At 38.4% G+C, this 13,577-nt stretch overlaps 1 long non-coding RNA gene across 1 annotated transcript; it reads left to right on the forward strand.

The window, feature by feature from the left end:
- The first annotated feature begins 8,925 nt into the window (after positions 1–8,925).
- LOC125490181 lies at positions 8,926–9,859 on the forward strand. The gene is made up of 2 exons (XR_007267532.1): positions 8,926–9,190; positions 9,591–9,859. It is a non-coding gene; the product is annotated as an uncharacterized LOC125490181 (long non-coding RNA).
- The last annotated feature ends 3,718 nt before the right edge of the window (positions 9,860–13,577 follow it).

A 13,577-nucleotide genomic window follows, 5' to 3' on the forward strand; every position in this document is an offset into this window, starting at 1 on the left:
TTGTCTGTCTGAGTAATTGCAATATTATGTTACATCTATTAATAATGCAGTCCAAGCTAAGCAATTATTTCTACAACGTATAAGAATATTTATAAAAATCTTAAAATATCATTAACATTCAGTGCTAAAACATTTATATTTTTGCTGTATATTTGTGGGTGCGGTGTCTCAACGTTTCTCCGGTTGACGAACATTTCCATCAGAGCCGCTCGATGGCAAAGCCAACACCGTTATGAAGATTTAATGTTTCTGCGGTGTCAGCTTCGCAGATAAAATTGTTTATTTATCTCCACCGAGATAAAAAATATTCTTCCCCAAGTCGCGATGAAAGAACTTTTTAAGTCTCCTCTTTGTTTTATCTCAATTTTAGTATTTGCTAAGATTTTAATCCCGACTGGGCGGGGCGCGCGGTAAATTATACTTGCTCCTTATTTTTTCTAATTATTTCTTTGCCTTTGTAAATATTGTAAGTACTTAAACATCACTTAGTAGTTTAATAGATCAGGCTGACGTGGATCTGTCTAGACTTGTTTCTAAACATTTTGTGTTAAAGGTAAAATTATGGAGATTAATATTTAAACCCGTAAAATTTAAATACATGTTCAATTATATTCTTACCCCCTTATTCATAGAAAAGTTACAACACGTTTTAACTAATAAACTGTTTTGTCCCTCTCTGTCAAAGAACAAATTGTTCTTTGTTGGAGAGGGACAAAACAGTTTATTAGTTAAAACGTTTTGTAACTTCTCTATGAATAAGGGGGTTAGTTTATATGCGTTAATTATCATTTAGAATTAAATACACAAAATACAATTATTCTTAAAAATACACGATAAATGTTAGTGGTTACTACATAAAAATGCATAAATAAGTAAAAAGCAATTAGTGTAAAGTGCAACAGAAACATATATTCCGTTGCATAATGAGGTTATCAGCGATGTTGGTGCGATGCAGGGTGCGATGGTGCGATGCAGGGTGCGATAGTGCGATGGAGGGAGCGCCTTGTGAAGTGCGTGCCTCATGCTATTTGTTACTTCACTGTACACTTCACGACACATAATTAGGGACATTATCGTAATTTGAGATTACCTCGGCAGATAAATAAGTTTTGAAAGTAATCAGTCCGATAACCTCTTTTTAAACGCCTGGTTCTATTCTTCCATTGCCTATATCATGATTTCCTTGCCTCTATTCCAAATCCTTTACTTACTAAACAAAGAATTAACATGTTTAAATTTTAATGTTCATCGTTACTTTAATTTGTCCACCATAAATCCAATAAATGATGAAACAGTTCTAACTCCCTGTCACGAAGTGTACATCGCAGATAGCATCTCATTCGATCTAAACGCTGTCCATTTGGCGGCGGCTGATAAGGACTTGGCGGATACATATTACTGCCTGCGCTGTTTCAATTGTGCAGCTGCATAATTACCATTACGTAACACCTTTTAAACGTAGCATTACGTTTTTTTATGGGGTGACTGAAAGAAGTCTCTCGAGCGAAGTACACTGTAAGTAATGTAAAAGTAAGTAATGTAAAAGTCCCACCTGCCATTGCTGTTACATTATGTTACTGGAACTTTTACATTGCTCGTGAGAGTCGTGAGTGCATTAACTGTGCTTTATACACTTTATTAAACGGCCTCCCAGCACCATAACAGTGCAGGGATTGAGAGAGAGAGGGTTGGGTTGTAGATAAATAAAATGATTATGTAATAAATTAAATTTACTTATTTATATAAATTTGGAAATAATAATAAGTTAAACATAAAATAAAACATTGTAAATAATTTTAAGTTCTTACTTATGTCAATGTAATGAAATTTAATTTAATAAACGGCTATTCTATTCTATACACTTTATTAATTGTAATGAATACGTCCAGCGCATCCTGGGAAGTCAGATACTGATGACTAATCTGACTAATACTTGCACCACGGTGACAAACCCTAGTCTAGATTTAGTTTTTGTCACTGAAACGATAAGAAGAAGAAGAAGACTTGATATCAGTAAGCGCGTATAACGTCAGTTAATTTTTTAATTATTTCCGTTTCGAGGTTATGACCGCCGCTCCGGTTCGTACCTCGCTCAAAGGATATCACTCGCTATACAACTTCAAATTCAAATCATTTATTTGCTTAATATAGGCACATTGGTTTGGTGTATGGGCCACTCGTACCTTTGGGCCAGGTACGATTCGGGATGGCCTTTTTGAGTGATTTTTGAGGAGGCATATTGCTGATAACATTTGTTATATAGGTTAATGAAGAAGCTTTTTGTGGATCGTAGACTTTGTAATTTTAAATTAACTAAACATGTATTTTTAATCTGTTAATTTATGTATATAACATTTCTGTTTTTATGTAACTTGTATTTATTGTATATGTAGTTGTGTATTCTTTCCAGTCCCTAAGTCCCAAAGTCAAGTTAGCTTCATCTGAAATCACAACACAAAACCCGATGATGAAGCAATTTCTAAAATAGCAGAATAACCCAGCTTTGCTATTGGCGCTTTCAGTCCGGTGTACTTATTCTGACAAACTATATCTATCGGATTTGTGACTTTTTAAACCATAAGTTTTTTTTGACTAAATCTTGTCAAAAAAAACTTTTGGTAAACCAATTCAATACACAACGATTTATTTTTCTTTTTTTAACACAATTTATTATTACTGTGCAAACTAATATACTTAGGCTGTAGTGTTCGTATATAAGCGTTATGGTTTACCAAAACGAAAAAAGTTACACATTTTCACGATGTTTACGCTAGTGCCATCCACTTTGTAAACGCCAAAAAGTTGACCAAACTTCCTTAACTTAACTTACATATTAACGCAAACTACCAAAACCTGTATTACTCATACAGTTCCATTGAAGACAACACACAATATAAGTGTTGATTTCCGCAATAGCCTCAACTTGACCTACAATTAAAGCGTTGAGTTCCACGATAGAGTCGTCTTCAGCTTCAGAATAAGTGTGGGAGAAGCTAAAAGCGAGAACACATCAAAAATCACTTTCGCCGCAGAATCGCTCCTGCAATAAAACCCGCGGCCCAGCGAGGGACGAACTTGCCACTAAAAACCCCTAACTGTAAAAAGCGGTGTTATGAATTTGACATGTGAATATGTGTGGCTGTTGGTGCATAAAAGAATGATATTTTATAAGATTGCTTTGTTTTCTGATCTTTACGTATAAAAATTGTATCCTAACATTCATCATCATAATCACCCTGAAATCATTCACTGTTGAACATATGCCTCGTCCAACGAATCGCCACAATACTATGTACTCAGCCTTCCTCGTCCAGCCATACCTGATAGGAATTAGTAAACTAAATCTATATTTACATAAAAACCTACAAAATTTAAAAATGTATCTAATTAAATTAGCCGTTGAACAGCTATCCATTTGTAAAGGTTCTGTAGCTTTATATAAATAAGTGGGATATATTTTACACACTTGATATACAAAGCTTCGTTTTACCGCTTTCTATTCTCCGTATTCCTTTGAATTAACCGTCCAGTCTGTTAGATAATGATCAACGTCGTTCATAGGTCCTACAGTTTATTGCTTTGCCTTTTACTACATAGTATTATACTGTGGGGCTTACACGAGGTAATGAGGGTCCAGATAGGCGATTAGGGTTACTATTCAGGTCATCTATGTGTGTACTAACAAGATAGCTGATAATTTATTTTGCTTCTAATCGTTTCACACAAGTTCATACTATTTAAGCTTATCAAAGATTCGATGTCTGGATTAAATTATGGAATTGAATTCTAGATCAAACGTGAGAGTTGTTATAAGTTTGGATAGTGAGTTTATTAGTGGTGGTATACTTCAAATAATTTTATCAACTTTGATCGTTTAACTGCTAGATAGTAAATTTGCTGTACCAAACGAAAGAGTCAATCTTACAACCCTGCAGTTAAATTCCTAATTTCAGTTTTTCTAAATGGCATCTCCCCGTGGGACGCCCTGCATAGTTCTTCAGGCTTTCAGAAAATGTAAACTTAATTAAAATGTCATTGACTTAGGTCACTGACCTCGGCCCGCAAGGAGCCACTAAACTGGCACCTCCACGTATGAACTTGCACATTATCCGTTAAATAGTTGAGCTCATTTGTGGGGCACTGACTCTGACTAGCACTCGGCGTGGTCGGCCAAGTTCCCAACTATCAGTGGTTGCACTTTACCTACCTGCGTTAGTGTTTCAGATCTGTGCAAACGCTATGTTGTGATTTCTGTTTGCAGTAGAGATGTGTAGTAAAGATGATGTTTATCTAATTTGAAACTATACTTGCTAGCAATGAAAAAGCTCAAGTGATAATATCACCAAATTACTCCTAAGAGGAAAACATATTTAGATGGCAATAGTAATATATGTATTTATTGCAACTATGTAAGTTTTACATTGATCTTAATATTATGTATACACGGTCCTTAACATAGTGCCCTGTGCCAATATCATAATTTAAGGTGATAACATCATAAATAAAGAAAAAAATGCCCACACAAGCTGCCTCCGCATGGTCCAACCTCCTTGGCCCGGATTGACGAACCCGGGCCGGGTAATAAAATAAAAATAAACGTGCCAAATAGATAGCGCCGCACGCACCCGGGCCGCGGGTAGAGACTGCGCAGGCCCGCACCGCAAGACTTGTGAGGGGATATCTATTAGGTTGTAAAATACTTATTAAGAAGTCAGCAATACCTAGAAATTGTTGTCTTCTTCTTGGCTTGTCGATGACAAACATTTATATACTCTAGAGCACGTCTAGGGTTTCAAATGTGTTAGGTTTACGTCAATGTACACACTATAATAGTCCACTGCAAAGAGTACTATTTAACAACGGGGTCCACTGCACTGAGTTTTCTCCAACCTGAAGGGTTATTGCCAATATGCACACATATCAGGAGGGATGGAGATATCATACAACACAAACATTTAACACCCAATCCCTTGACCTGTCTTTAACTATTGGAAATTAATAGGTATCCGTAGCTGTTAGTGTGCTGGCGAGAGTAAGCATCTTATTATCCATACAAGTTCTATAACTAGAATGTTCGGGGATGATCAATAAATTATTTGGAAACCACTTTAAACTTTCCACTTCAGACTCGTAAAAGTTGCCGACTTGAGTTGATTCCATTTCGAAGTCAATAAGTGATATTTCACATCACTCGAGCGACCGCCGCGCCGCCGCCGGGAATTATTCCCAGATAACTCAACGCGGGATCGAATCTAGAATCTAGCATCTATCCAGACGCTAGATAGCCGAAATGCAATTCTCTGTCCAAGCAGTTACGTTTCAGCCGACTCAGACTGCCGAATAGATTATTCGGGCCATTCAAAAAATACACTACGGGAAATTTAAACGTACATCCAATAGTCACATGAATAAAACATGAGAGAAGTATCTTGATCCTTCTACGCCGGCCGACTGGTAATCTCGCCCTTATGTCGGGGGGTCAGCGGTCGTTTTTCATTGTTGAGGTTGAAGTCAATAGAAAAAGGGGTTATTCTATTTTTGACCTTACGGTTATTATAGCGGTGTACGGCGTCCAATATTTGGTAATTTTATTTCTGCGGCCGTCATCGTCCCGCCGATATTAGATGATGATGTAAGAATACATTTTCATATAGAATGTGGGCTTATCTAACTGATATACGCAGCGATGAAACCTTTTCCAACACCATTCACAAATTATTCTGCCATTATTATTTATGTGAAAATTGTGAATATACCGAGAGGGTTAAAATATCGACGTGTCTATCAATCACGTATGGTCTGATGAATGTTGACTATTAGATTAAGTATGTAGTTTGTATTGATCTGTTTCGCCTAACTATGTATAATCCAGACACGCTAGGGCTGCCCATGTTTGCACAGTAAGCCAGTAATCAACCCGGGCTAAGTAATTAAATTAATTACGACAAAAGCCCTGGAATACACTGAATTCCTTAAAACCAATTTGACCAACTGAGGGCGCCCCTAGTCCTTATTGCGAAGGTCGTAAGTACTAATTTAGAGGCACAACTTTTTGTTATTTAAAGGAGTGATGTAGGTCACGTCGCCCCCCCCCGCGCCTCAGCCGGTCCCCGCGGGTAGATTTGTCGTCTCCACCACATTCTGGGACTATTTGTCTTAATTTCGATACGGAACTCTTTATTGTGCGCATATTTCGTGACCCGCCATGCCAGTGCCAGCACCATCGAGACGCGAGATTTTGTGTATTTGTGTGAAGTACCTAATAGGTGATGATTTTTTCAGATTATTCCTGTAATGACAGTTGGGCATAAGGCCCATCTGTAGATACTGTTAGTTGTAACCTATGCTTTTGAATTACATCAGATAGCTCAGCCTCTACCCTATCTAACTATAACTTTGACTATAACAACCCAATATGCCACGTCCTCTTGAATGAGTAGCAGAGATCGAATGCCGTCCACATCCACAGTGATCCAAGGACGATTTCTCCATTTATAAAATATTTTTTGTATCAACAAGCAGTTTTCAGATACAATATAACACTGAATAGTTGAACACTCGATCAACGCCACCACAGGCAACTGAAAAGAAGTCAAATTAATACCTCTTACGTCTTATCTTACGAGTAATAGGTATCATTCGGATCACTTTACTTTAAAAGAGACGACGGTAGGGTAGCGAGACTCACTGAGTTCAAGTTACGGTAGCACTTCGTTTTCGTTTTAAAAGGTTTCTGCCTACACTTGCGGCGGTTCCTATTATTTATGTATAATACTCGCGCGGTTTGACATCTAATTTCCCGGGATTTAGGGTAAAGTGGGAGCTCGCGGGTGCTCACTGTACGTGTTTTCGTGTAACGTGAACTTTTGAATAAGTGGCCGGATTGGGTTTCGATTTAGTTATCCGTGTGTGAATGCGGCATATTATACCTTTAGTTTATATACTTATTTGAAATTTACTCAGTCCTTATAAAGAAAATAAGAAAGCTGTTTAAAATAACCATAAATCAAATCTTCTCCGCTCTTAGCTTAGATGTTTTAGCTTCTACTTTTTGCCGTCTTGCTTGTGAGGGCAACATCAAGAAGACATGCAAATAGTGTCCTAGCCACGCGGGCGAGCGCGGGGGTGAGGCGCGGGGGCGGCGGGGCGGGGCGGGGGCTAACGAGGCGACCGGAAGAGACCGCTGTTTGTCCGAGTGTCGGGCCGGGAGAGGCCGCGTCACTTCCGACTTTCCGTGTCATGTCATGGAGAACAACATGGTGGTAGAGTTGAGGTCATGGTGTAGGTACACAAAAAACAGATAATTATTTATTATAAAAATCTAACTTCTGACACAAAAGACAAATACTTAAAGCTCGATCTTTAACTATCAAACAAAATAACACTCTTCGCGACGAATCTACTTTCGTGCTAAGTCATAGGCATACAGAGACTTTACATAGGTATGAAGCCTATTCACTTTTGTAAGAATTATATAAAATTAGTGTAAGTACAACGGAGAATGGAGAAAGTATACATACTTTTACTTTAACTTTCATTAAAGCTTATGAACTTTGAGCCTAACTGTATCAAATGCTGTATTTCTGATTGACCAGCTCTCGGTCTGGCAGCTGGAGTCGAGACACGAGTGTGAGCGCGGGGAATCAATCGCGGACCGAAGCTGTTTTCTTTTTCAATCAGTCGGGGTCCCTCGAGACACCCTGTATATACAGCCAGCTACACACCGAGTTCACGAGACACCCTGTATATACAGCTGGCTACGAGATGCCTGAATAATTGTGAAGATCGCCCACTGTGTCGGGTGAAGGAATGTAAATTGAACTTGAAATTAAAATGAATCTATTTACGCAGATGTCGGGGATTTTTTTTGGTCATTTTATTGGGATGCACGGTGCTCAAAGTCTCCGTAGATAAGATACTCTAGAGTAGGTTTATCGTGTGGTTATTTAGTATAATTCGTATTTTTTTTAACGACTGATTGTTATGCCGTGTCGTCATGAACAGAGAATACTTAGCAGTCCGCTGCTATATTTTATTATATCGTTTAAGAATTCCTATGCTTCGGCATGGTACCGAGTGTTGTAATTATGTTATTTGGATTCAACATTTAAAATATTTTATAAGTGTCCCCCATAAAATAATATACCCACCTACCTACTTTATATTTCACCATCTCTTGTATATTTTTAAAGGAAATAAACATTTTTACTTTACTTACTTACTTTATCCTAACTAATATTATAAATGCGAAAGTAACTGTGTCTGTCTATCTGTTACTCTTTCACGCCAAAACTACTGAACGGATTTGAATGAAATTTGGTATACAGTATATGGTCTAGACCCTACTACTACTAGGTCTACTTTTTATCCCGGAATTCCCACGGGAAAACTTTTTAAGGCGAAGCGAAGCTCGTGGGTACAGCTAGTTATAAATATAAGGACTTCACCGAGTAAATACACTCAAAACCATCATTTCATTTTCGCAAGTGCAATTGAAAGCTCGGAATAGATAACAATACATTATCGAGTGCGACTAGTTTTATATCGGCGCTGGCTGTAACGGCGTGGACGCGGCGATGTATGGGCCGCGTCCGGACAGACCGTTATTTGTTGTTATGTATATTTGTGCAAACGATTAGCTATAAAGCAGTCTTGAAAGATTTGTGGACCGAAAACTGCAATGAATTCGCTTAGAGTCTGTGCGAGTCGAATTTCAGTGCCGAGTTTTATAGATGGAACCTGTAATATTGTTGAGAGTTTAATAACTGTTAGTAAGTTACTATTTAAAAAAAATAATTATAAGTTGCAAAAATGCTATTAACTACATCATTGAGCAAAACATAATAACGTGAGCACGAGTTTTGGAAAAAAACTTGGAATTTATTTACCTTTTTTTTTAAGTACTTAAGGAAACTTAAACTGGTATTATTTTTAACATTCCGTGACATCGTGACACTTTCAACGGCTGTCGCCGCTCGCTAGTCATTCATTAGCTTTGCCATCACTGGACTCGAACGTACGCTTGCGCATCTGAATAATAATTGCTTTCGCACATATCATTGCGACTTAAAAGTAAATTTTTAAATAGATAGTGCACCTTAAGTGTCCTAACCGTTCCGGGTCCGCTATACAAGGCGCTGCTGGCTCTGTGTACCTGTGTTTTACATAGATCCTCAAACCCCCATATTGGGTAAGTTGTGAACAAATGTTATTTATTTTAATTTGTGTGCTAACATTTCTTCTTAGCTTTCGAATTGCTGTTGATTGTCTTTTTATTGGCGGTTACGGTGTTCAACCGACCGTTGGAATATTCCAGCGGTCGCGTCTTGAATACCGTATCCTACCTTCACCTTTTTAATATTTTCATTTTTAAACTTGTAACTTAAATATTTCTTTTAAATTGCCTTCTGCATTCATTATCCTTTGTTAAATTTAAAGCCTACTTAATTCTTCGCATTTGTAAACTCCGTTCTGATTGTTTTCACCACGGCACCGCTTGCTACATAAGTACTTACCTACAATGCGTTGCCGTCGGTGGTAACACGGAACGTTATGGAATCATTCCTAACGTATTTCGTTGGCCATTCCAGGGTTTCAGTACGGGATTTAGAAGACCTAGGCTTCTCGCTTCGCTACCTACTGCTGCATCACCCTCTGCTTCGCTTCCGCTTCGGACCTACAGCTGAGCACGGCGACCTACAACCCTGCCAGTGGCTGACGACCTGTTCCACCGGCATCTGACCATCCAGGGGAGTGCTTGAACTACGCAGTGAAATCAGATACTAGGCCGACACACCACGACCCGTTCTACCGACTTAGGTGGCCTGCGGCCATCAATAAATTACTTTCGTTGGACCTACCTACCTCTTTCATTTACCTCCCAGTAGGGACGATAGGTAAATAGGTAGGGAACGTCACACTGGCTTACATACTCTATGCTTTAAATAAACCACACTCAGATTAATTACAAAAGTAAACTTATGTACTTCCAGGCTGTGTTAATAACGAACCTTTGTTCATAGGGGCGATCGACTTTTACATAATCTTTTGAGGCCATGAATAAATTAATGTAAAAAGCTGGCAAACTTTGGGGTGTCCAAAACTTTTATCATTAAAGCTCGGGGTGAAAAAAGGTTGGGTACAAAATCTACAAACCAATAAGTTGCCCAGTCGGGAAAAGGTCCGGCCCCCCTTCAATACGTTTCGGGGAAGTTAGGCTTCAGTGGTATGTATTAGAACTCGTTTCCTCATTAGAACCCTACGTAAGTTTGCTTGTTTTTATTTGTCAATAAATAACCATTTATTTTTATTGGGAACACTTTGTAATTATCAACAGAAAAGGTCTTACCAACTGTGCTTCTTAGTGAGTTTCTTATTTTATCAAATTGTACAGTAAATTTTAGATAGGTAGTTCAAACACAAAAGAATACCATGTTTATAATAAAATTAATGGGATAATAAAACGCTATACAAATTTAACCAATAAGAATAAGAATAAATTTATTCAGATAACTATAAGTAATTGCAGATTTAACTCCATTATCTATGATATCGAAATGGAATTTATTATCACTCATATATTATCATTATGACACTCATTACTTACTTACAGAAACACAACATAATAATATTTTCAGCACGGGTTCTAAAACAAATTATATCATCGAAATATTAATTATTAACAATATCAATGCAATTGTAACAACGCATATCTTTAATAAGTCTTTTATCAATGTTTTCGTATTTATCGAGTATGCTACCATAAGCTAATTTTGACACTGACAGCTGTCTTTGCACTGACAGTTGTCATGACGTTACACTTACAATGACAGCAAACGTCACATAGATTCATTCGCTCAGCCATCATTCGTGAACGAGTCGTCGAGCAGTAATGTAAGTAAAATTGTTAATAATATGGTTATTATTGAGTGTTAAGCGATGTGGATAAATATAAATAAAAGAGATATATTGCATATTGTTTAATCGTTGTTTAAATTACCGACTCCCTTCTGAGATATTTTACATCTCAGAAGTGGGATAAAACAAATAAATTTGGATTTGTAAATACCACCCCACAAGTCTGATCGTTATTCAATATGAAATATATCGTATGTCCTAAAAATATACGTAATATTAGTGAAATTACTAGCCAAAAAAGATTTCCATAGTGTCTTACCCGCATTTTGAATTGCAATTTTTAGGATGCAAATGGATTGAATTTTCGTTCTTATAATATATTTACATTGATTTTGATTATGCGTTAGAATTATGTGCTTTCATATGTGAAATATACATCAAATAGGTAAGACAATGTGTTAATTAGCCCAGGAATTTAAGTTTTAAATCAAAATAATTAAAAACCGACTCGATGCGAATGGATTACCAATCGCCATTTATTTGCACATTTTGCTTGTAATCCATAAAGAAGTGAAATACGTATCCAGAAGGCTAAATAGCAAACAGATTAGACATACTTACTAAATTTTTTATGAAAATACACAACAATTTATTCGATCTCAACGGATTAAATGTAGCCATGTTTTTCCTTTAATTATTTACTTTAAACTTTTATTGTGTCTCCATGTCGTGATATTTCATGAAAATACTACCCTACGAAGATTATAGACGCCTATTAATGCTTAATGACATACAGCTAAACACATATCAATTTGTAGTTATCCCGATGCGAACGGATTTAGATGAATTTTAATTGCTTTTAACGAAAGTGATAGGCCACAAAAACTTATATTAACAGATTACAAGAAGGAAAATATTGTTTCGAGTTTCAGAGAAAGAAAATCGACAAGTGAAGCGATAATGCACCGCAACAGCGGGATGCATCGGAGCCAGAGCCGAGAGCACCAGGCGAGCACAAGGCGAAGCCGTAGCCGCTCTCGCAGAGGTGACGACGAACCGCGAGGACGACGATCACGAAGCCGCTCAGCAGGGCGTGATAGTCGCACGAGCCGCCGTGGCAGCCCGAGCAGGAAAGAAGTCGGACGAGAAAAAAGAGTGACAACAGAGAGAGTGTACAACCGAAGTCAGCGGAATCATAGCCGAGATGAGCGACAGAGCACGAGGCGTAGCCGCAGCCACACTCGCCGTGATGACGACGCGTCACGAGGGCGTCAATCAAGAAGTCGCTCACCAGCGCGTGGTAGCCGTCCTAGCCGCCGCCGAAGCAGAAGCAGTACAAGCCTCCGTAGTCTGCGGGAACGAGAACGCCGGCTATCGAAGGAGAGAGAACGCCTAAGGACACTTGAGAGGGAGGTACGTAGAGACCGTGATCGGCTAACGGAACGTGAACGGGATAAAGCCCGCAGGTGTACTGATATACCTGTATCGAATTTTGGAACTAACGACCACCGTAACCGATCACTGACAACGCCAACCAAGCAATGTTTACCTGATTCTGATAACAATTCTAAGCAGCCTAATTCAATGCCTGTAGGATTACTTGAGGGCCTCTTGGAAATATTAAAATCTAAGGCAGGGGATCGTGAATCATTTGCCTCCTTAACTAACGTCATCCCGGACTTTGATCCACTATTAAAAGAGCAGACAGTCAATGTTTGGCTCGACAAAGTTGATGAGTGCTCTGAAATCTACAACTGGACTGACAGGCAAACGGTACACTATGCCCTGCCAAAACTTATTGGAATTGCTAAGACATGGTACCAGGGACTGCCGTCTATTAAGCACTCCTGGGCAGAATGGAAAGTTATGCTAAGAGAATCTTTTCCCGCTACTGAAAACTATGCAGAACTCCTAACAGAGATGCTTAATAGACGGGTGCGCCCTGGTGAATCCCTCGAGATTTATTATTTTTCAAAGGTTAACCTTTTAAATAGATGTAAAATCTTTGGACGGCAAGCGGTGGACTGTTTACTTTACGGAATTGACGATAGAGGAGTCCGTGTTGGGGCACAAGCGGCTAAATTTGATAAACCTGAAGACGTATTAGAGTTCTTTAAGACCATTAAGCACAATCGAAATATAAACGACACACACAAAGACTCCAGTCGAGACAGGCGCGTTAATAATGGTTTGGGAAATGGAACTTTATTAAGGAACTCGGATGCAAGCCAACCTAAGAATAATAATAATGTTAAAAGACAGGTTACTTGCTTCAACTGTAATGGCGTTGGACACCCTAGCTTTAAGTGTCCCAAACCACTTGTTAAATGCAGTGTATGCAATTACTTAGGTCATGAGTCTTCTAAGTGCCCAAAAACTAAAGACCATGGTAATTCAATTAAAGATAAAAATGTTCTTGAAGTTTATACGGATGAAAGTAGTAACGATAAATACCGAATGGTAATTAACGTCAACGCCATCCCTAGTATTTGCCAGCTAGACTTAGGGAGTCAGGCGACACTTATACGTAAAAGTGAGGCTTTGCGATTACAACTGTCATGGGACGTTGTGAGTGGTCCGTACCTTCGGGGTTTAGGCAACGTACCGTATTTACCGCTGGGCAGAACTTTGGTGAACATCGAAGTACAGGGAATTTTAGAGACAATGGTTGAGGTATTTGTTGTGGATGATCACCTTATTAATTGCGACATATTGCTAGG

The sequence above is a fragment of the Plutella xylostella genome, chromosome 21 (assembly GCF_932276165.1).
Source record: "Plutella xylostella chromosome 21, ilPluXylo3.1, whole genome shotgun sequence".
Classification (NCBI taxonomy): Eukaryota; Metazoa; Arthropoda; class Insecta; order Lepidoptera; family Plutellidae; genus Plutella; species Plutella xylostella.